The sequence below is a fragment of the Oryzias latipes genome, chromosome 11, assembly GCF_053564925.1.
Source record: "Oryzias latipes strain Hd-rR chromosome 11, Olatipes_Hd-rR_3.1".
Taxonomy (NCBI): domain Eukaryota; kingdom Metazoa; phylum Chordata; class Actinopteri; order Beloniformes; family Adrianichthyidae; genus Oryzias; species Oryzias latipes.
In genome coordinates, this window is record NC_136247.1 from 1,945,694 (window position 1) to 1,969,189 (window position 23,496).

Here is a 23,496-nt window from a genome sequence, read left to right on the forward strand (position 1 = left end):
GGTTAAGAAAGCCTCCAAAACAGTTCTTTTGGGGGAGACACCTTCTTTTTATTACAGTTCTCCGACACTCTCCCGCTCACACCCCCTCTCCTTCTTTACACACACACACGTACGCGCGGTCTCCATCACATACACGCCCCCACTCCGCAATAACACAAGCAAAGATATAACCGGCTTCTAGCCTGTTCCATAGCAACGGTGTCCAGCTTGATTGGTTACTGTTTGGGTCCCAACCGGGATCGGACCGGAAATAACAGCGTTTTCTGACTACGGTCTGAAGCCTGAGGCTGAAAGGTAACACGCTGACAGCAACATCAGCGCACAAAAGCACCTTAATTAGTCATGTGATAAGTCAGATAGAAATAAGTCAGTGGTGTCCTGAGTTGATGTCACTGACGTACGACTCGCATTTACTGGGGAATATCCGATTTGTCTGCTTACATGGCACATGCAAATGCACGTATCCGATTAGTACCCGATTTATTTCCACATATGAATGAGGCCTGTATCCGATCTGAGAAAATCGAAATCCATGCGGTTTTGTCCTGCTTACACGTTCACCGGTCATATCCGATCTGTGCCACATGACAGGAAAAAATTGGAATTGGGTCACTTGAACCATGCAGTGGAAATGCGGCCTTAGAAACAAGGTTATTAACCACATGCGTAAAGCAAGGGCAAACTTTTTCATTATTTCATTTATTGAAGCACATGGAAATGGAAAGATTGTATGGGAGCACCTAAATAAGCTATTAGAACGTAAGAAAGAGCATAACACCAGAGAGCTCCAGCTTTAGATAAATGGTGCATTAACGGACAATTTGGATACTATTGTCAACAGTTTTAATAACTTTTTATTATTTCAATTGAAGATTTAACGAGGCAACTGAAATTTCCAGATATCCCATGCAAATCTGTAGACAATAGTAAACCAATATTTCATATTAAGGAAATATCTGCTCCTGATGTTCTAAAAATAATCTCATTGCTCAAAAATTTAGAGATACATATGGTTTCTCTAGTCATTTTATTAAGCAATATAAAGATGTTCTTGCACACCCAATTGTACATTTGATTAATCTGTCTATTAACTATAGCATAGTGCCAACAACATGGAAAATTGCTAGGGTTATACCTGTTTTTAAGTCAGACAAAACTGAACCTGAGAACTACTGTCCAATAAGCATTCTACCAATTATTTCAAAAATTTTAGAAAAATGTGTCACAACACAACTAACTATACATCTGAACAACAGTCAAACCTCTCTCCATCCAATGCAGTTTGGCTTCAGAAAATGTCACTCCACTGATACAGCCACTTGTTATTTCCTCAAAAAATGTGAAACAAGGGAGGCTTTGTGGGTGCTGTATTCCTTGATCTGAAACGTGCCTTTGATACTAGTAATCATGATGTTCTCCTTGTAAAGTTAACTCATTTTTATTTCTCGTGCCCTCTGCTGGATAAAATCATATCTCCGTGACAGAAAACAAGCTGTACAGTGGTTCAGATGGAGTTCCTCAAGGCTCAATATTGGGGCAACTACTATTTAGCTTGTATGTGAACAACCTGCCAGATGTATGCAAAAAAACAAAAATACAATTATATTAAAATTATATGCAGACGATACGGTTCTGTTTCTGTTTGTCATGCTAAAACAAAAGCTGAAGCAGCTGCAGTTCTGTCTGGAGCCATGGTTCCAGTCTTTCAGTGGCTCCAAAAGTTGTGCTTACATCTCAATAATAAAAAGATGCTTTGTATGTTTTTTTCACGTCAGCCAACGAGGGAAGAACAACCATTTGTAGTGGTCAATGGGGAGCGATTGGAAGTTGAAGAACAATTTAAGTATCTTAGTGTAATCTTCGATTCGAAGTTAACTTTTAAAGATCATGTAAAGAAAATATCCAATATTGTCAAATTTAATCTGTCAAATTTTTAGCAAATAAGGTGTTGTCTGACTACTGAGGCAGCAAAGGTTTATATCCATTTAATGATTTTTAGTCATAGTTATTGTCTTACTACATGGTCCCAGACAAATGAAAGCACTTTGAAACCCCTCAAGTCTCTGTTTCAGACAGTGCTTCTCAATTATTTTTTGCAAGGCCCCCCTAGGAAAAAGAAAATGTTTCGCGACCCCCCCTAACCCTCCCCCCTACCCCCCACACACACACACTCACGCGGTGACAATTTATAGGTTAGTATTTTAAAAAATTGTGTAAGTGTACCGAAAATTGTATCTTTTAACATTAACAAAAGAAAAAATCTATATAAATCCACTTTCAACAAATATAACTTTATTTTTCCACAGAAACCCTGTTCTAGTCTAAGACAGAAAAGGAGCTTTAAGTGCCTGAAATAAAAAAATCTATCAGTCCTTCTTTAACTAGAAACATTTTGACCAACTGAACCATTTGATGCTGAGAAAACTCATTCAATCAGTAAATAATATTAAATGTAAATTGATCTGAAACATTAACACAGCAGCACCAATATATTATTGTTTTTGGTCTGTAGAAATTAGGGATGGGAATCGAAGCCCCATGAAGCTCTCATGGGGCTTCGTGTAAATGTGCCAGAAAAATGAATGAAGCATTTGGGGCTTCGAAACCACACAGAACAGCGGCATCTGGTGGCAGACAGGACATATATCATCTACTCCACTAAGGTCCTTGCCCTTGTAACACTTCAGTGTGGAAATAAAACAAAGACAATGTTTGAAGATTTGTGAGAAGTGCTTGTGTTACATTGTGAATGCCATGTATAAAGTGAGAATGAGTGATTGTGAACCAGGGTCTAACATGACTGGGTGGGATACATGTTATAGATTTTTATTTAAAAACAGAATTTTCTCCACTGTGCTGGGCTTCAGCCTGTTTCGTCTTTGGCTGACGATTTCGCCAGCCTTGGAGAAGATCCTCTCACAAGGCACAGATGAAGCTGGTGTGCATAAAAACTTCATAGATTTCGACGCGACGCGTCGAAATCTATTCGACCAATGAGAATGGCGCTTTTGCACACGTGTCTGGAGCTTCTGAAGTTACAGTAAAACACAACTTGGGGGCGCTCAAACACAAAACTGCCTTGCTGAGCACACATACCAGCGAAGAAGTTAGACGCCAAGTAGCGTCTACACAGCCGCGAAGAAATAATGACGGACATTCTTAAATATCCCCTTACCAAGTACCAGTTGGAGCTACTGATGCTTGAAATATTCATGTTTTCTTTGTATGATTCTGACAAGCGCGTAAATACTTGCTCTCTTCTTCTGAGTGAAAAGCCACTTTAAGAATCGTAAAGTTGCGCAGCGCCACCTTGTGTACAGGAGTATTTCTGTTTACATTAAGCGCCATCTAATGTCAGGGAATGAAATTGCATGTTCGCTCGGCTCATCGTCAGCGAAAATCGCCTGGGTGTGAACACAAAAAACGTGGCGAAAAACGCTGGCGAATAACGCCTGGCGAATATTCGTCCCGGTGTGTACGGGCCTTAAAGCCTTCTCCTTTTTGGCTTTGTACTTCTCCTCCACCATTGTCCTCAAGGCCTTCCTATTAGGAATTATGTAGGATGGGTCCAAAAGGTTGACAAAAGCCTAATAGTGACAAAATACAGCTTATTATGTACACAAAAACATAAATAATGTAAATGCTATATAATATTAGCCACCTTACCTTGAAGCCTTTGTCTTCAACAATTGAAAATGGTTGTGCATCCATTACAATCATATCCACCAATGCAGAATCAAGTTCTTGCTTTCTTGACACTGCAAAATATACATATGAAGAAAAAAAATAAATATTAATTGCAGAAGCTGAGCCTCGAACCCGGAACCTCAGCATTCACATGTCACTGATTTTTCCACTGAGCTATCTGTTTCAGTTCTTAGTGTGCCATTAGTTGGATATATTCTTATTACCAATACAAGGTGGATTGAAGGCTTGATTTGCCGACTGCGGAGTTTCAACATGATGAACGGAGCGGAGATGTCGCATCATGGAGGATGTACTATCATTAAATGCAAATTCATGTTTGCAAATCAAACATTGCACCTAAAAAAAAAATGGAAAGAATAAAAATGATGACATACCTATAAAACTGACATAATCAGCAATGGCTACTAATAAAATAACGTTAATAGTGTATAATTACCTTATTTGGAGAAATCAAGTTGAAATGATCCCAAGCCACAGAACGTTTTTTACCGGGTGCCATGACGTTGATTCTTACGATACACGGGAAACAACAGAACTGGTCGGGAAACGTTGTTTGGGATTCATCTGTATTTATAGACAACAGCGCGCCCTTCTGATCAAACACACCTGAGATCTGAAACCTGGTTCAGGTGAGTGATGCATTTGGCGCGTCATACGTCATCAATCACGTGATCTGCGCTGGTTGACACACGCTTTGAAACATTGTGCCGAAACACTCTGTTTCATGAAGGTGAACCGCGCGCCGAAGCCCCGTGTCAAACGGGCCATCCCTAGTAGAAATAGTTAAAAACATTGTGCTGATTTTTTTCCTCAATGATCGATTGTTTACTTATGTTCTCATAAAGTGCAGCTGTTTTCCTGCATTTTTATGTCAAATACTGACACCAACTAAACGACAGGCAGACAAAGAATACATTGATGGAAATTAAGACACCTCATCAAAATGTCTACAATAGTTCAGAAAGAATGACATTATTAGCATGAGCTGAGTCATCTAAAGGCACGTGATGATCCCGGTGTTGCGCAACAGAGGGAGCGCTCCGTGTCCACGTTCCTGAGCCCACCACCCCTCCCCACTCTTTCTCACACACGCATGTGACAGGAGCAGCTGCAGGGATGGCAGTTCACAGTTTTCAGGCCGTTCCAAACTCTGTGATAGAACAGATAATAGGAAACCAATACGGCGCAGATTTTTCTCCAAGCACTGAGCCGCTGTCACCACGCCCCTTTTGCGCCCCGAGCAATTGCCCGTATTGTCTGTACCCAAAACCGCAACTACTGCGCCCCACTATTTGAAAAGCACTGGTTTAGGAGAACCCTGAAAAATATTAGATAAAAAGCCTCTGCGTTATCATTACTGTGACATTCTAACCAAGTATGGCCTAATGGATTTTGAAAGTTACAAAATGTACATAGATGCCTGTCTCATTTTTAAAGTTTTATATGGGCTGGCCCCTCCCCCCTTGCTAGATTTTTTAAGTTAAAAAATAAATGTTGGAATAGGCACCAGGGCTGTAACTCGAGGGGACTGTAATGTTCAAAGGCCGAAAACTACCCTACCTTCCAAATAGCTCTTAAACAATGGCTGAAAACAAACCATTCCAGCAGACATTAGTTATTGTTGTTTTTCTGGGACTTTATTGGACTTTTTTAGACTTGCTTTTTATTGTAAATAACCTTTGTAAATATTTTTACCACTAATATTGTGCTATTGTAATGTGTTGTACATGTAACTGTTGAACCTTTTATCCTGCCTTAAGACAACGGAGGAAATTTAGCTCCTGTCCTAATATAACTCTGGCATATATATGTCAAAGAAGCTGCTGAAACATTGTTTAATATGCACTGTCTGAAATAAATAAATAAATAAATAAATAAAGGAATGAGGACCTGGATCACCCACTGTGGAATTTTGGAGAAGGCCGGCGCTCAAGGGCAAGGACCAGAATCCACACCACAGGGACACGGATACCCCCCAGGTTTAGATGTGATATGAACTCCAGCTCTTGATCTTGGCAGAGAATTCAGGGATCCCTCTCCCTGGGAGAGGGCCGCTGCCAGGCACAGGAAACCAGCACCCAAGGAACATCGGTGCTGGCCTGGTTACCCCCGCCATGGATTACCTTCTAGTGGACTGTAGACTGTAGTTTCATTTGGAAAGTTACAATTAGATCTGATTCTCCAAACAAACTAAGCATGTAAGAGGCTGCAGCTGACTGGCTGAAGAGGACTATCCACTGATTCATCACAGTCGGGGAATCGAATTCTGGCTTTGACTGTCTTGTGTCTTTGGATAAAAACCCAGGCCCAAAAATGATAAAAACGGCGTAATCTAAAAGTTGCTTAGGATTAAATCGTTGTTTACACGCTACGTTAGGCAATCTGATGTTTCATGATATAATAAAGGATGGCTGTTGTGCTTTCATCCAGGTGCTTGCACCCTTTAGTCAAGTCCAGTGTACGCTTAATTTAACTTGAAAACCAACAGAAGCAACACACTTGGATGTTAAAACCCATCCAGGTTTTGTAAAACGTCTTTCCCAAAAGGCTATATGCCCTGATGCAGCCTCTCTCTGGCCACAGCAATGGAAAAACTCTAAATAAACAGTAGTTTCAGTTAAAAAAGAGATTTCCTTTTGTTCTGCCCATATATTCTATTTCATACAGAAAAAAGCATTAGATCTACTGTCAAAGTGTTGCTGCCATGACGGGGAACATTGTTTTACTCCCACCCCCACGGCGCCCTTGGTTCCTGACCCTGAGAGGAGCTGGCACACACTTCACTGGGAGATGACTCTAATTGTCATACCATTAACTCAAAGTGCTGGCTCTGCCCTCATGGGGTTCATTTGATCACACTCTTGGTTAAAGGGTTCTACAAGAGATATCCCATAATAATTACAGCATAAGTTAAGACAGGAAGGAGAGCCAGCAAAGCCTGTAAAACAGGAAAGTTAAAGAATTTTTATTTGTTTTATTCTCAGAGTTTGGGTCAGAAATCCTGATGTCCAAACCAGCAATGACCAAACCAAGCTGTTCATTCACCAAGGATATGGCTCATGTAGAACAAAATCACAAAATTAGCCATAAAAAATCCATGGTAGTATTGTAAAACACAAATAAAGCGGTTCATTCAATCTGCTGTTTGGACTCCTTTCTTTGGAGAAGGTTTAGGTGCGCCTATTTACCAGGGACATGGCAGGAAGGGTAAATGTTTCTGTATGGGTGTGACTCAGCAGGTTTGTGTACAACTTTCTCTGATTGCACATTTAATTGGTTACTTTTCAGGAAGTTTATTTTTTGGATCATTGCTTTTATTTTTATTAGCTTTTTAAAACATGTATTTTATTATGACTTCACATTATTTTATTGACTATCCTAGGGTTTTTTTTCTCTTGGAGGAGAACCAGCAAGTCTCAATCTTTAAATGACAGCATTCACCTTAACGCAATAAGTTCTACATCGTTTTCACATTTTCTTATTTTCACTTATAGCCATGGCACCTTAGCAACAGATACACACAAGCATAGCAGCATTAATTTTATTTAACGTGCATGCACAGTTTTACTCTTTTGTCATCTGTGTTCATTTATAACTTTTTGATTTACCTTCCTTTGACCTGTGGAGTTTGACGTCCTGGTTCTTTACCTGCAGACTTTGACATCTGGTGCTCTACCTGTGGTGTTTGAAGTCCTGGTTCCTTACCTGTGGAGTTTAACATCTGGGGCCTCATTTATAAAACTTTGCGTAGGATTTGCGTCAGAAGTGGCGTACGGATGAAACATAGGACGTGTGTACGCACAGAAATTTCCGGATTTATAAAACCGTGCGCACGCACATCCTACGCATCTTTCCCTTAATAAATCACAATCAATTCTAAATGCAGCGCAGCTTTTGCGGCCTCATCACACGCCCATAGTTGCCCATAAATAGTCCGTGAAACGCCCACAAGTAAATATTTATTGATTGCTAAACCATGGCACACACCGAGAGGAAATCAAAAAAAAACGTAACTTCACTCAATTTGAAGTAGAAGTTATCGTTGGCGAGGTGGAAAAGAGGAGAAAAATGTTGTTTGGAGGGCACAGTGTGGGCATTACTAATGCCAAAAAGGCACGTGAGTGGCAGACGGTGGCAGACGCCGTAAATGCTGTAGCCTCACAACCTCGGACCGTGGCCGGTCCGAGGTTGTGAGGCTACAGCGCTCCATCGGGGGGGGGGACCGGAGTGCCAGATGCACCGGGTGACATGCGTGGTTCCTCCGAGTGCTCTTCTGTAACGCCGGGCCCAAAAGCCCGCAGAGGTCCAAAAGGACGGCTGGAGGAAGTCTGAACCGGCTCATAAGCCACTCGTCCTCGTTTGCCAGCAAGTCTTCTTGCTGTCTAAAGATGCGTTCACTCTGAATTCTTCTATTTGCCACATCTTCTAAGAGCACAAGATCAGCCATTGTGCGTCATTACGCATTGTGATGGGGCATTTTATTTCCTTCCATTTAATTACATCTGACAAGCTACAGATGTTGGTAATAATCCACGTGGAAATGGGAAATTGTTCAGCGCAAATGTAATTTGTTGTTGCTTTCTGAATGGTTGAGACATACGCCATACATTGTTTTATCAAAAATAAAACAAACTAAAAGGCATATGTATGAATACCATAATTCCATAGCTTATGAAGAAATGTTTTAATATGAAAACAACTTTCCCCAGTGGACATTTAGTACGTCTGTCCGTCCGTCCGCACGCCCGCACCTTTGTCTGCTCCGCCAGACGGACACACTGACGAGAATATCAGTTTTGCACATTATTTCGTTCTGTTAACTATATTATTTATGAGGATGAATTGCACAACATGCCAATATTGCAGAACATATTTCACTTTTCTTTCTGCAAATAAGTGTTCATTTGAATTTCTGTTGTAATTTTCATTTGATCTTTCTTGTTTGTTTCACTGCTGATCGATCAAACGGGTGTTCGTGTAGGCTGTTAATTATAAGACTTGCTTTGTGAAGTCTTCATGTTATTTCTGAGAGGCAGTATTGTCATTTTCACTTTCACGTGTTTCTTCCATCTGCCGACGGCGTCGCCGTTTCTCATTTCACCCGTTTTTGTGCGTACGCCTGAGTCAGAGCTTGCGTGAAGGACCGCACATTTTCCCGTCATGTTTGCTTTTCATAAATCTCAACTATTGCGTAGAGAGTGGCGTACGCCTTCTTTTGTGCGTACGCAACGTTTATAAATGAGGCCCCTGGTTCTTTACCTGTGGAATTTTTCCCTGTCAAAATAGGTGGAGCTGCTTTTTATGCTGAAGTTAAGATTGGAGGAACACAGACAGTGGAGGCAGCAAAAAAAAGGTGCAACATGGTTTTTAACAAGTTTCTGGGTTTATTCATGGAGATAAACTTTTAGTAAATGATTCTTGATTAAGTTCAAATGAGTTAAGTATTTCATGTTGAAAAAAACAAGTTGATTGTATGTTTATTTATGATAGTATATTGTGTTCATTGTATTGCACAGTCCCCTTTAGTTGGTGTCAGTGGTGACTGTAAGCCTGAATGTGTTACGGCTTGAGACAAGAAAGAACCCAGGAGCAGGAACCAAACCTTTTACTAACAAAAACTCACCACAAGTGTGGGTCAAAAGGACTCAAAAACATCAACAAGACGTCAGGACTAGACAGGACACTGCGACATCGGGGAAGATCAAGCTTGACTGCCACAAGTTAATGATTTTAACAACAGAATACAGTCCAGTGTGTCAGGGCATCAAGTATCTCAAACCCTCTTTCAGTGGCACATCTATGGAGTACAACCATACTCTATCTCCCACCTTGTACTCAGGAGCGGCAGTCCTCTAGCGGTTGGCAACAGTGGTAAACCTCTCCTGGTTTCTTAGCAGCCAGAGTCGAAAACCGTCCCAGGTTTGCCGGCTGCACCATACAAATAGATAGACAGATAGATAGATAGATGGATGGATAGATGGATGGATGGATGGATGGATGGATGGATGGATGGATGGATGGATGGATGGATGGATGGATGGATAGATAGATAGATAGATAGATAGATAGATAGATAGATAGATAGATAGATAGATAGATAGATAGATAGATAGATAGATAGATAGATAGATAGATAGATAGATAGATAGATAGATAGATAGATAGACTTTAATAATCCCGAAGGAAATTTTAAGTGGCCAGCTGCCCATACTTAAAAGCACAATCATTCCTAAAACAGATAAAAACACAATAAATAGATAAAAATATAAAAGGATAAAAAGAATAAAAGCAAGTATGAACAATTCCTAAAAACATGTCAAGTTTCCCAGAAATTCAGCTTAATCAAAATCAGAAGCAAGAGTAAAAGCTCTCAACACAGAGTGTTGTGCAGTCTGATGGCTCGTGGGACAAAGGACTTTCTAAGTCTGTCCGTGGTGCAGCGTTGTGATAAAAGTCTGCTGCTGAAGCTGCTCTTCCTTTCACTGAAGGCCTCATGCAGAGGGTGTGTCACATTGTCCATAATTGCCTGAAGTCTGGACAGTGTTCGTTGTTCAGCCACCTCCTCCACTGTGGCCAGCTTCAGTCCCACAACAGAGCTAGCCCTCCTGATGATCTTGTTTAGTCTGGTCAGGTTTCTCTTGCTTGTGCCACACCAGCACACTACAGCGTACAGCAGAGCACTTTCAATCACTGTTTGATAAAACATACTGAGAAGCTTGGTGGAGACGTTAAAAGAGGCCAGCCTTCGCAGGAAGTACTTCCTGGATTGACATTTTTTGCTGAGCTGGGTGGTGTTCTCGTTCCAGTCCAGTTTCCTGTCCAGCACCACTCCCAGGTATTTATAAGACGTGACTGTCTCCACCAGGTCACCGTCTATGCATATTGGCTGGGAGAGAGGGGGTTGTCTTCTGAAGTCCAGAATGAGTTCTTTGGTTTTCCTGATGTTCAGCTGGAGCTGGTTCTAGCTTGGACCAAAGAACAAAATCCTGCACCAGCTGCCTGTACTCCACCTCCTTGTCCTCCCTAATGCAGGCCACAAAACGGTATCATCCGAGAATTTTTGGATGTGGCAAGCCTCCGTGTTGTGTTGGAAGTCGGTCGTGTACAGAGCGAACAACATCGGGGAAAGAACTGTGCCTTGAGGTACTCCCACACTGCTGCAGAGTGTTCTTGAACGGCTGGCCCCCATTCTGACAAACTGGGGTCTGTTCATGAGGTAATCCATGATCCAGGATATTAAGTATGGCTCCACTGACATACTCCTAAGTTTCTCCTGCAGGATTGGGGGTTGGATTGTGTCAAATGCACTGGAGAAATCAAAAAAACAACATTCTCACTGCACACCCCCCTTCATCAAGGTAAGACAATGTGCGGTGGAGGAGATGCAGAACGGCATCCTCCACTCCCACCTTCTCCCGATACGCAAACTGCAATGGATCCTGGGCATGTTGCACCTGGGGCTTCAGCATCTGCAGCACTAACCTCTCCATGGTTTTCATTATGTGAGAGGTCAGTGCAATTGGTCTGTAGTCTTTATTGTTCCTCGGCTGCTTGACCTTGGGCAGAGGAACGATGCATGAGGTCTTCCAGAGTGTTGGTATTTTACCTAGGCGCAGGCTCAGGTTAAAGAGATGCTGGAGAGGACCTCCCAGCTCATCTGCGCATGTCTTCAGGAGCCTGGGGCACAACCCATCTGGGCCTGCTGCTTTCCTGGTCTTCGGTTTCTTCAGCTCTCTTCTTACCTGATGTTCAGTAAGATAGGTGTAATGAGGGAGAGCTGATTCCACCAGTGCAGGTTCATTTGTAGGATGAGGAGGGAATAGGGGGGCACAGGATGAGGTAGGTGTGGGGTGTGCGGATGAATTAAACCTATTAAAATGATCATTTAGATCATTGGTTCGCTCCACACTGTCTCCTCCAGATGCAGCCCCTTTTTTACACCCTGTCATTGTTTTCATTCCATCCCACACTTCTTTTATGTTGTTTGCTCTCAGTTTCCGCTCTGTCTTAGCTTTGTAGTTTTCTCTAGAGCTTCTCAGACAGCACCTCAACTCAGCTTGCACAGCTTTTTTCTTTTCCAGATTCTTTTCTTTGTAGGCTCTCTTTTTCCTGTTGAGGACCTCATTCGTCTCTCTGGTGATCCAAAACTTGTTGTTACCATAACAGCGCACTGCCTTTGTGGGCATCACAATATCCAAACAGAAATGGATATAGTCTGTCAGACACTGTGATGCCTGCTTGATGTCCTCACCGTGTTGGTCCAGTAGCACGCTCCAGTCTGTGCTGTCAAAACAGTCTCTAAGCTCCTCCTCCGCCTCTGGTGTCCACCTCCTTACTATTCTGGTTGACGGAGGCTCTCTCTTCACCAGGGGTGTGTACCTGGGTTGTAGAGCGATCAGTATGTGATCTGATTTGCCGAGACGGGGAAGGGCGTGGCTTTGTATGCCTCCTCAATGTTGGCATAGAGTAGGTCGATTGTGTTGTTGCCGCGTGTAGCACATGGATGGCAGTGATGAGTCCAGAGTGATGTGATTACAGAGGGCCAGGACCTGCGTAAACTCCCGGGGTAGGTAATAAGGCCGGATGCTAACAGCTAGCAGCTCACAATCTTTGGAGCAGATTGTTGTCCTTACTGTGAAGTGTCTGGGGTTGCACCACCTATTGTTTATCTACAATATGAGGCCACCACCTTTGCTCTTGCCACACGCTGTAGTGTTTCTGTCCGCACGCACCGTGGAGAAGCCGGGTAAATCCACAGTGTAGTCTGGCATGTTTGCTGTTAGCCAAGTCTCCGTTAGCATGATTAGGCAGCTCTCCCGGTAGGTTTGTTGGCTCCTCACCAGTGCAAAGAGTTCATCAGACTTGTTGGAGAGTGAATTTACGTTCCCCATGATCACAGATGGAATAGGAGGCTTGTATTTCCGCCGACGTTCCCATTTGGCTTTAGCTCTCGCTTTTAGTTTTGCTCTGGCACGGGTGCCCCTGTACTGCTTTTTTACTTCAGGAGGAATGTTACGTTTCAATCCAGCACCGTTCTTCTTTAGAGCCAGAAGTTTAGTTCTTGAATAACCAGTCTCTGGAGGTTGATGTCATTATTTACGTACTTCCTGCGTCCATTTCATTCATTCCATACATTCCATTCAGCAGCTGACCGGCCACCATGCTCCTGCGTCGGCGCCATAACCTCTAACCTCGGCGCCGTACCAGGTACTGGGGTTCTTGGTATAGGGTGGTCTCCAGATCTTGGTTAAACCTCTCCACATGGCCATTGATTTGAGGATAGAAACCGGTGCTCAGACTGATCTTGATTCCTAATAGCTTGCAGAATTCCTTTCAGAACGAGGCTACAAACTGAGGCCCTCAATCAGAAACAATGCTCTGAGAAAGACCATGCAGTTGAAACACATGTTGGGAAACAAGGACATCCATTTATTTGGCTGATGGCAATTTCTGCAATGGCACGGCATGAACCAATTTGGAAATCCTGTCCACAAGAGTCAATTATGACTGTTTTACCTTTAGAACTGGGCAGACCATTAATGAAGTGACCTGAACCCCATAGAGCATGTCTGGGACCAGCTGAAGCAGAGATTGGGTGATGGCTCCCTAACCCCAAGGAACATGGGCAGAACTGCATGTAGCACTTGTGGAAGAGTGGAACACATTGCCTCAGAACAACATATTAAGGATAGTGAGGATCTGTCAAGCTGTCATTCCAGCAAATGGTGGAAATACCAGCTTGGTCACTGTTTGTTATTTAGGGAAATCTTTATCATTGTCCACATTTTGGGGTAATAAATATTAATCTAATCAAAATGGTATTTCTTCTCATTCATTATTAGTAATATCATAAGAAACTTTTATGTATTTCACTAAAATTCAGACCAAATAGGAAAAGCATGCATGTAAATAGCAATATCCTTAACTTATTGTGACCATTTTTGTTCCCTGCCTGTTTTGTTCCCAGATCAAGCTTTCCAGAAAACAGTTCAGAAAATCAGAGTGAAGCATCAGTCAAAATTCACAGAGATTCATTAATCACAGGAGAAGACGTCTCGTGGCATCCTCAAAGAGCCTTCGGCAATGATGGAAGTGTAAAAGTTTATTCCCCTAAAAGATGAGTAGCTATGGCTGTTTAAGTTCAAGTGAAACAGTTTGACTCAAAACATCTTCAAAGTCATGAATATCTAATGTTGCTTTCATGTTGCACATCTGCACAGTTTTAATGGGGACCTGAGCGTTAGGGAGAAAACACTGCAGCTCTGTTTGTTTTGTCTGCTCCTGTCTATCGATCCTTATATTATAACCTTCTTCACAGTGTAGTTAGACAGAAAATTGCACCACAGCGAATTCTGCATCATTATGGAGCCTGAGGCATTTTAACGCCTGTCCAGATGGATTTCCCAGAGTCAAATTTTTCTAAAAAATAATGCTCTGCAGCTTCAGTAACAGCAGTTAGATCATTTGGGAAATTAATCTGTACTAGAAAATCCAAATTTCAGGGCAAATTTGGGGAAATCACAAAAGTAAATATGCAATCAGACACATATGTTTAAGGTTTAAGATGGCGGCTTGTGCACACACAGCGGCTTGGCACTCTTCATGTTTTCGTGGATTTTTGATCATGTATGTCCGTTTGTTTGTCTTTTTGTTTTATGTTAATTTTGTGGATGCTCACATTGAGTACAGTAGAGACCGACTACTTTGCTTTGGGAGAAAAGTTTGGACATACAAAGACTTGCTGCTTGCTTTGCCGGATGACATTCCACCAGAGATTAAGCTTCCAGAGGGCTCCTCGGCAACCTTCCCTCTCCTCCCCCTGAGATGCCGCAGGCGGCGCAGACAACGGCAGAAACGAGGCAAGGGAGGCGGCCTCCGGGCTACTCTAAGAGCTTACCCACATCGAGGCCATACAGATAGAGGCCTCTATCTGCGGCTGGCTTGCCGGCCCCCTGACTGCCTGGCCGCCCTGGGGGGGCGCCTACCATGGCCGGCTGGGGGGCCGGTCGCTCGGGGGAGCCTTCTTCCCCCGGTTATGCCCATCCGCCTGCTTCTCCCCGCTCTCACCCAAACAAATATTGCACACAGGCACATGGGGCCCTGGGAACTGGATGGATGGGTCATGCTGGCGGGGCTCACTAAGGGCATCTCTCTCTGGGTCGCGTCGGCGCCCGCCCTCCATTCCACTTTTACTCGCATATTAGACACCCTGATTCATCTAGGACCTTGTGGGGATGGTCTGGTGGAGGGGGGTACGGTGAAACATCCATGTCCATCTTTCACTGGTCCACCCCACAATTTTAACTTACACTTTGGACACACACACTGCATTTTAGCAGCACACACAGAGCAAATACACACCACACACAGAGGGTTGGCTCTACTGCTTGGCAGCGGTGGCACCCACCACACTGGAGACCTCCTATTTTTGCAGCACACACACAGTTCACCCACACCACCATACATCAATGGGGTCGGGGAGGGGCGGCCGGTCTTCATCCGCCTGGTCCTCTCAGGGCGGCCAGGCTTGTGGGTATCCTGTCGGCTGCACTGGTGGTTGGCCGTTCGGCGCTAGGGGGGGTGTCGATCGGCCGGAAGGGGTTACTGTGTGGCGACGGGGTTTGGGGGGCATCCAGAAGATTGTGAGCATGTGTGCGTGAGTGCATGGGTGGGGCAGACCTTGTGGCTGGCTCACCGGGATCCTCTGGGGCTCTCCCTCCCCATCGCAGAGTGGGGAGGGCATTAGGAGGGGTATGCGAGGAGGGGTCGGATAATATGGCGGGTGAGGAGGGTTGTAGAGGGAAGAGAAGTGGGGGGGGGGGGGGTGGAGCTGTGGTTTCGCAGTGATGTCTGGTTTGCTTGTGTCGGGTGCCGGGGCTGGCTTGCAGAGATGGGGCTCTGGCTGGGTGGTGGGCGGTTCATGGGTTCTCGGGCCTTGGCTTTGTCCTTGGCCCGTGTCTTGGTATCTGGCGCCCGGTGGCCCCTATGACTGCCGCCTGGTACAGCCAAGCACGCCTGTCCTGTGGCCTGGGGGCCCAGACGCTGGGTTCGCCTATGCCTCTCGGCGCCGGGGGGGCCCCTGTAGGGGGGCCCCCTCTGCGCCTGGCTGGGTGGGTGGGCGGTCCCCTCCTTCCCCCCTCCCGGGCTGCTTGGGTCCCATCGCCTGGGGTGCTCCCGGCCTGGGGGTCTCTCCTCCCCTCTCCTGGTCTGGCTGGTCGTGCTGGGAAGGATCTGGTTCCCCTTATGAGCACACAGTTCACTTCGCCAGCATGTATGTATCTCCACCCCCACGTGCACACTGCCACACTGCACCCTCTCTGCTTCATCCCCCCTCCTAACCCACAGTGTATTGATGGACAGATGTCTTCCGCTCATCTTCGTGTCAGAATTTCACTTTTGATGTAATATTTGTCGTCTCAGCAGATCTGGTACAATTGTTACACAGCTTAAAATAATAACTTATTCAAATCAGTACTTGTATCCCCCACTTTCTCCACCTCTCTTCCTTTTATTCTCTTCCACTCCCCCCCCTCACATTCTTCCCCTCTCCCTCCCCAGACACACTAAATGTAACAAAGAAATAAAGTAACAAAAAGGGGTTTACACAAATTTACACTCTCGTTTTTCGAAGTTATATAACTTCTATTTTCGATAGTAAAACCTTTCTCAACGCAAAAGGCCTTCAGCTCTTATCTGTTTGCTCAGTTGTTGGACAGAACAAGTAAAAAAAAAAGAAGATAGAAACGAGGCAAGAGAAGCAGCTTGCGGGCTAGGCTAAGAGCTAACCCACATCGACCAGCGCTAGTCTATTCCTCTCCAACTGCCTGTCACTCGTCAATAAGTTCGACGAAATAGTACTATGGATATTCTCCAACAAGACCTGCAGGTGTGTGTCGGTGTTCACGGAGACTTGGCTGGACAACAACGTCCCTGACGAGGCTATCGGGATTGCCGGCTAGACTGTTTACCGGGCCGACAGGACAGCATGCTCCGGTAAGAATAAAGGCGGAGGCCTGTGTGTGTTTACATGAACAATAACAGGTGCAAAGCTGCGGATATAAATGGGACTTACTGCTCACCAGACCTGGAATATATGGCAGTGAAAAGCAGACCACTTTACTTGCCGAGGGAGTTTTCAAACGTCCAGATTATTGCTGTTTACATCCCACCACAGGCTAACGCTAAGCTAGCGCTACAGGAGCAGCAAGCTAAATGCCCATCCGGAGTGAGTAATGATTGTAGCAGAGACTTTAATCAGCTTACAACAGCACTGCACAAATATATACAGTCAGGACCATAAATATTTGGACAGAGACACGTTCCTTCTAATTTAGTTTCTGTACATTACCACAGTGAACCATGCCTCTGTTTGGTGCAGTGCGATTCATGTATTGTCCCTCTTTTCCTCTCCCCTCCTGGGGAGTGGGAGTGCTTCCAGACTCCAGTTGGCTCATCCGTGCTCCAGTTCCTGACCGTTTACCTCGCCTTTGCTCCTGCTCCTACACCTGGCTGTGGATCCTGCCTCTGGCTCATCTCTGGCTCGTCTCTGCTCTGTACCTGACCGAGTACCTCGCCTCTGCTCCTGCTCCTACACCTGGCTGTGGTTCCTGTCTCCGGCTCGACTCGCGCCTTTGACTGTCCCCACAACCACGGCTGGATGAAGCTCGTCTGCTGGACTTTTATATATGTAGTTGTAGAATTAGATAAGTTAATTCTTCTCTAAGATTTCTGGTAAATCGCCTGTACGTCCTGGGGGAGGATCCCTCCGTCATGTGGGCACCCCTGAGGTTTCTTCGTTTTTTTCCGGAATCCGGTTTTTTTGGGAGTTTTTCCTTACCGCGAAGGGGGGTCTAAGGGCAGGGATGCCAGTATAGCTTAGTCAGTTTGTTAGTTCATTTTAGTATTTTTCTATTGAACTCTTTGTATTCGTGATCCTTTTGATTTCATGTTTTACTTCGAAGCCCATCGAGACGACTGTTGTTGTGATTTTGGGCTATACAAATAAAATTGAATTGAATTGAATTGAATTGAATTTTAAATAAAACAACTCAGATACAATTGAAGTGCAGACTTTCAGCTTTTATTCCATGGGTTGAACAAAAAGATTGCAGAAAAATGTGAAAAACTAAAGCATTTTTTAAACAAAATCCCTTCATTTCATGGTAAGTAGTTGGACAATTGACTTCCATGCTATTACATGGGCAGGTGTGGGCAATTCCCTTGTTATGTCATTATGAGTGAAGCAAATAAAAGGCCTGGAGTTGATTAGAGGACTCGTGCTTGCATTTTGAAGATTTTGCTGTAAACAATATCAAAACTGTTTTGTCAAAGCAAATGTTTGTTTCATTTTATGAAGATTTTTTTGTCAAATTGTAAAGGATGTTTTCCTCAGACTTCAACAGCATTTTGGAAAATAGAGTATTTCCATGGTTTTACTTAATTTGAACTTTATAATAAAATTGTGCACAAAGATGTACTACATAAAACTAGCCAAAAAACAAAACAAAACCTCAACAGTCAAGCTGTTCATCAGGGTCAAAATGACACTTCTCTTCATATCAAAGGATATGAACGACCTTGGGAGTATTTCAGGCAGGCAACTGGAGCAGTGTGTTTACCTGGTTACTCCTCCCTGTGGGCGGTTCAGCCTAATTAACTCAGCTGTTTAGCGTCCTACTTAAGTTCCAGGTGTGCGGTCCAATCCGCTTCTTCCTTTTCCACAAGCTCTGCATTCGTCGCCGGTTCTTTATGCTCGCTGTTCTCCTTCCCGCTTTTCTCAGCATAATGTTGTTGTCCCCCCGTTCTTTTCGGACTTGATGGTCCCCCTTCTGCTGATGTGGAGGCGTCCGTCTTCCTCGCGTCAGCCCCTCTTTTTTCTGCTGCTAAAATACTATCAAAACCTACAATCCCTCATGGATCTCAAATAGTTCTTCCTTTGCAGTAACCAGACACTCCTTTGCCAATTAATATTTCAGTAGTCTGTGCTTTTGTTGTCCCCCTATTTGAGAACCGCTGATATCAAGTACAAAGCATCAAATCCAGCCGAGCTGCAGTCCATTTCTACATGAAATGTTGAACTTCCTCATCTACAAATCTCCTTGGATACCCTTCTATTTGCCTGCTCCTCGATGGTCTCCAAAAGGTGCATCCCTCCGGAAATGACAAAAGGTTACTTTTCTCTTTTACCATTGGTGCATATTACGTCTTGTGTTTACATGCAGGTTCCATTTATCACTTTGTCGATTTTCTGTTGGAATCTGGGCTTGTGATGGTTTTCTATGGTGTGGTAAATACACAAATAGAACCCTCTCTTTAAACTCACTACCGTAATTGCCGGGTTATAGAGCGCACCTGATTACAACCCGCACCCTCCCAAATCAATGAGGATTACCCACTTTTTACATACACAAGCCGCACTTGTATACAAGCCGCGTATTGTGGCAATTTAATTGGCATGTCACTGAGAGCATAGCAGTCTCAGAGAGGGAGGGGTGACCAGTAGTTTAGCCTATTTATTTGTACACACCCACACCTGCCAAACAGCATGGACCTCACTTCAGCAACCATCTCCTTCACTTATGGTGTGGAAATTCACACTGATTCCCCACTTCCGATGAGTCTTAGGGGTTTAAGGCGGGGATAACCCCTGGTTTGCCACACTGTGTTGTAGATTGAGGATGTATATGTGCTGAAACCGGCAGTGTGTTTAAGAAGGAGCAGGGAGCTGCAGCCGAACGCGAGAGCAGCTCTCCCCTCCTTCCGGCCGTAACACGGCAGCAATGTGGAAATAACAGGGCTGGATGAAAAAACATACCAGTAAAAGAGAGCACGGTGACTTATAAGCGCTTACTGCACACGCCTATGCGCGCTCCATGCGCGCTCCATGCGCGCTCCATGCGCGCTCTATGCGGTTCTATGCTCCGTTGAGGTGCGGCGGCAGCGCTTGTGCCAGAAGTTTCCTTCCATAACAGTGAAGGAAACTTCTGGGACGCAGCAGACCGGCTTTTCCAAACCCATTGGTGATGGTGGATTTTTTTCACACTGCTTTTAACGATTGCTTCTAACTAGAAAGCTGCGTCATATTGTAGTGGAGGTCACGTGGACGTTTTGTCTAAAGGCACCAAAGGATTGTGGGATGCGGCTGGGCATTGGTGTTTCTTTTATTGCACCATGACTTAAGCGTCTAACAACTGAAGTGAGGTCCATGCTGTTTGGCTACCTGAGAGTGTGTTAAAGCAATCACGCTTGTTGCTGGACAAGAATTATGCAGACAGTCTCCCCTCTGAGACTGCCGTAGCGCTCCTGGTGGCCGAAAAATAAAAGCATAAATTAGGCGCATCATTAAATAAGCTACAGGGTCGAAAGTTGGTGACAACAGTAGCGGCTTATAGTCCGGTAAATACGGTACTTGATTTCACTTTCTTTGATTTGTCGTATAAGAGCACATTTATTCCCTTTATCTTAAACATTCTAAGACTGACCAGTTCTGCTAAGATACATATATTCATGGGGTGGGGCGGGGTGGGGGGCTTGTCGGCCCTGTCCTGTGGGGGGGCGTTCTGGGGGGGAGGGGGGGCCCATTATGGGTACGGGGCAGGGGGGCTGACGGGTCGGGGTCTCCGCTGAGGCAATCGGTGGTTGCCTCGGCCGGTTGGCTCCCTCGGTCCCGTCAAGGCCTGACCAGAGCTCTTCTAGGGCCGGCGTTTGGGGGTGGGGGCCTGGGCTTGCTCCGGGGGGGGCGACGCTTTCTGGCTCCTCTCTCTCTGTGTGGGGTGGGTGGTGCCGGGCCTGGGGTGTCGGCGCCTCCGGGGGTGGGGCCTCTGGGCTGGGTGGGCCTGGCCCGTTTGCCGTTTGGGGGGGGAGGGGGGGGGGGGGGGGCTGGGGGAAAGCTGTTTGACCACCGGGGGACAGTCTACCAGCTGTCCCCAACTTACCCCCTTCCTCATATAACCTCATATTAGGGTGAGGGGGTGGGGGGTCTAGCCTGCGATGCGCCTTGGGGGGGAGCTACTTGGCAGTGGCCCCCCCTCCTATGGTTGCCGTATGGAGTGGGCCCCCCCTCTTTCGGTTTTATTTGCACCTTAGACATGTAGGTTCCTTGGTAGGGGGGGTGCTTAGACATCACTGCCAGCAAGCAGCAGATGTCCTCCTAGCACCCTACCCGCCAATTTTAACCGCACCTTAGACCTTGAGGGGACATCACTGTGAGTAATCAGGAGATGTCCCCTTAGTGCCCTACTCGCCAATTTTAACTGCACCCCCCTTAGTACACACACCCCTCCCCCTTCAATATATACATTCCAACATAAACACACACACATGCACACACACACCCTGTCAAACACACATACACGCACACACATTTTGCAAGGAAGGTGGGACCTGGGTCCATCTGTCCCCTACCCCTTCCCTGGTGGGGGGTGCGGGCCCCTTGGCAACAGCGGCCGTGTCCCCTGGGTGCCGGCTTCCTGGGCCCGGCGGTGCTCTCTCCGCACGGTGGGGGGGTTCACATTACACCTGAGCCGGGGGTGTTCGTGTCCCTGGGGGGTGGGTCCTGGTCATTGCCCCTGAGCGCTGGGCCCCGCCAAACTTCCAACAGTGGCCGAGCCTGGTCGGGCCATATTTACAACACCCCTTGTGGGCCCCCTTTTTTCCCCGGGGTTCCCCCCTCCTTGGCGGGGACGGCGGGCCCCTGCCTTGCTCCACCCTGGACCAACCGTGGGCCGGGTGGGTGGCTGCCTGGAGTGCGGAGCGGGTCTCCCTTGGGGGGTCCTGGTTCGTACCTGGGGTCGGGGCGGGGGGATGCCCAGAACTCCTGGGTGGTGGTGGGGTGCTCGTCTGGGGCTGTGGGCGTCCTTCTCCGGTGGGGCCCAGCGTTGGGCTCTCCCGGCGCGGCGGGGGGCTGCTTTCCTGGTTGGGCTGGGGCGGCGCTCTCTTTCCCTCCGCGCCTCCCTGCTCTCTGGCTCTGGGGGCCTCGCGGCGGTCCTGCTGGCCCTGGCCTGGGTGGCGGTCTTGGTGCCCCGGGGGGCGGTTGTTCCCTGCCTGTTCCCGTGTGGCGTTGGGGGGATTCCGGCTGCCGCTGCTGTTGCGGCGGGGAACTGGGTGTGGGGGAGGCTGGGCGCTCCTCTTCCTTATTTTCACATTCCACCATCCATTTTAGAAGAACATAAACACTCACCTGAACACAGGTGTTAGCTCACCTTTGCACTAATAGTTTGCATGATTTAATGAATGAAAGATTTCACACTTGTTGGTTTAAAGGCATAGGTATGCGTTTGTGAACACTATCTGTTTTGTGTACATGTTGACATGTGGACATTTTTGCAGCTAGCAGGTGTGTTGATAACATTTGAGTGTGTGTGGACAGGCCCCGCCCTTTTTGTACTACATTTGAACCGTACCGTAATGATAAACAACCAGTAAACCTGTCTGCTCTATGCTGCTTCATGTTCTTACCCCCCCCCCCCCTCACTATCACCCCCCCCCCCCCCCTCTCTAACATCCCTCTCTCTTCTTCCCTTCTTTCCTTTTCCGTCCGGTCCAACACCAAAGATTTCCAAACATGGTTGAAATTAATAAAGTTTGGCCTCAATTACAAAAGGGGTTTATTCAGTCATACCTTCGGTTTGTCTGAAGATTAATAACCCCTGTTGTTAAAGTAAAATATGTCCAACACAAAAGGCCCTCAGCTCTCATCTGCCTGCCTAGCAGTTGGACAGGAGGATATGTAAATAAGATACATATATTCATTGCCAAGACTGACACTGCTTTTGTCTTTTATCCCGAGCCTGCAAACCCTTTTCCCTGGTTGGCACTTCCGTTTCTGGTGGATGACATAAAACCCTTGATAAAGTTGGCCCGCTTCCAAGTTCCACAGTCTCTGCCTGTCCTGCAGCTTCCCTGCAGATCGCGCCCCCTGCATTCATTGAATTGGTGCCGCAACGACTGCACTCAACGTGCCTATTTCTGCACTGAAAGTGAGGGGGCGGTGGCCCTCCTCCGCGTTCCGAAGAGACTTCAGACTTAAATCAACCAACATATTAGCAGCTCAAAGCAAAATAATTTATTGTATTATGGATGTTTGAAAACTATATTATGTCAGGTGGAAGCCTCGAAATTATGGATGGTTATGGATCTTACATATCTGGTTTCATGGAAGTTCCAATTTTGAGTTCCCCTGCGTCGTCGTTTCGGACGGATTGGCTATACGTTCAATTATGCCTGGCTCACATAACTGTTCTAGTAGATAGTATGTTCCCGTCCTGGGGCTGTGCTCAATCAGGAGTGGCCTTACGGTCAATGGTGCCGGGTCACACATAGCAGTTCCACTATATCAGTGGTCGGGAACATATTACTCGTTATTGTGTTGTGAGTTAATGTGTTGTGTTGTGAGTTAACATGTTGTGTTGTGAGTTAATGTGAAGTGTTGTGTGTAAAGTTAATGTGTTGTGTGTAAAGTTAGTGTGTTGTGTGTAAATATAATGGGTAGTGTGTAAAGTTAATGTGTTGTGCTGTGACCCTTCTGGGCCACCGTACAGAAACCTCCTTTTTGGTCTTCCTCAGGTTAGCTGTCTTTGAAAAGAAGCAGAAATCTGACAAGTGCCATATAGGACAGAAGCACTAAAGCTTTAGATGTGGACAAATGTTGTGAAACAGACAGTGCATTTAGAATAAATATTTGAGTCACAAAGAATTGTGGGGTTCATGAATTACCTGTTGATTCTTGCAAAGAAGGCGGCCATTTTTGTGACACCACAGTGAGTGTGTAGGAGTTGATAGAGGTTTCAC

General features: G+C 45.7%; 1 long non-coding RNA gene across 1 annotated transcript; it reads right to left on the reverse strand.

The window, feature by feature from the left end:
* Nucleotides 1-3,364: 3,364 nt before the first annotated feature.
* On the reverse strand, nt 3,365-4,475 carry LOC105355164 (uncharacterized). Its single transcript, XR_013659145.1, has 4 exons — nt 4,145-4,475; nt 3,912-4,044; nt 3,667-3,758; nt 3,365-3,587 (listed from the first exon to the last, which is right to left on the reverse strand). It is a non-coding gene; the product is annotated as an uncharacterized LOC105355164 (long non-coding RNA).
* Nucleotides 4,476-23,496: the final 19,021 nt, after the last annotated feature.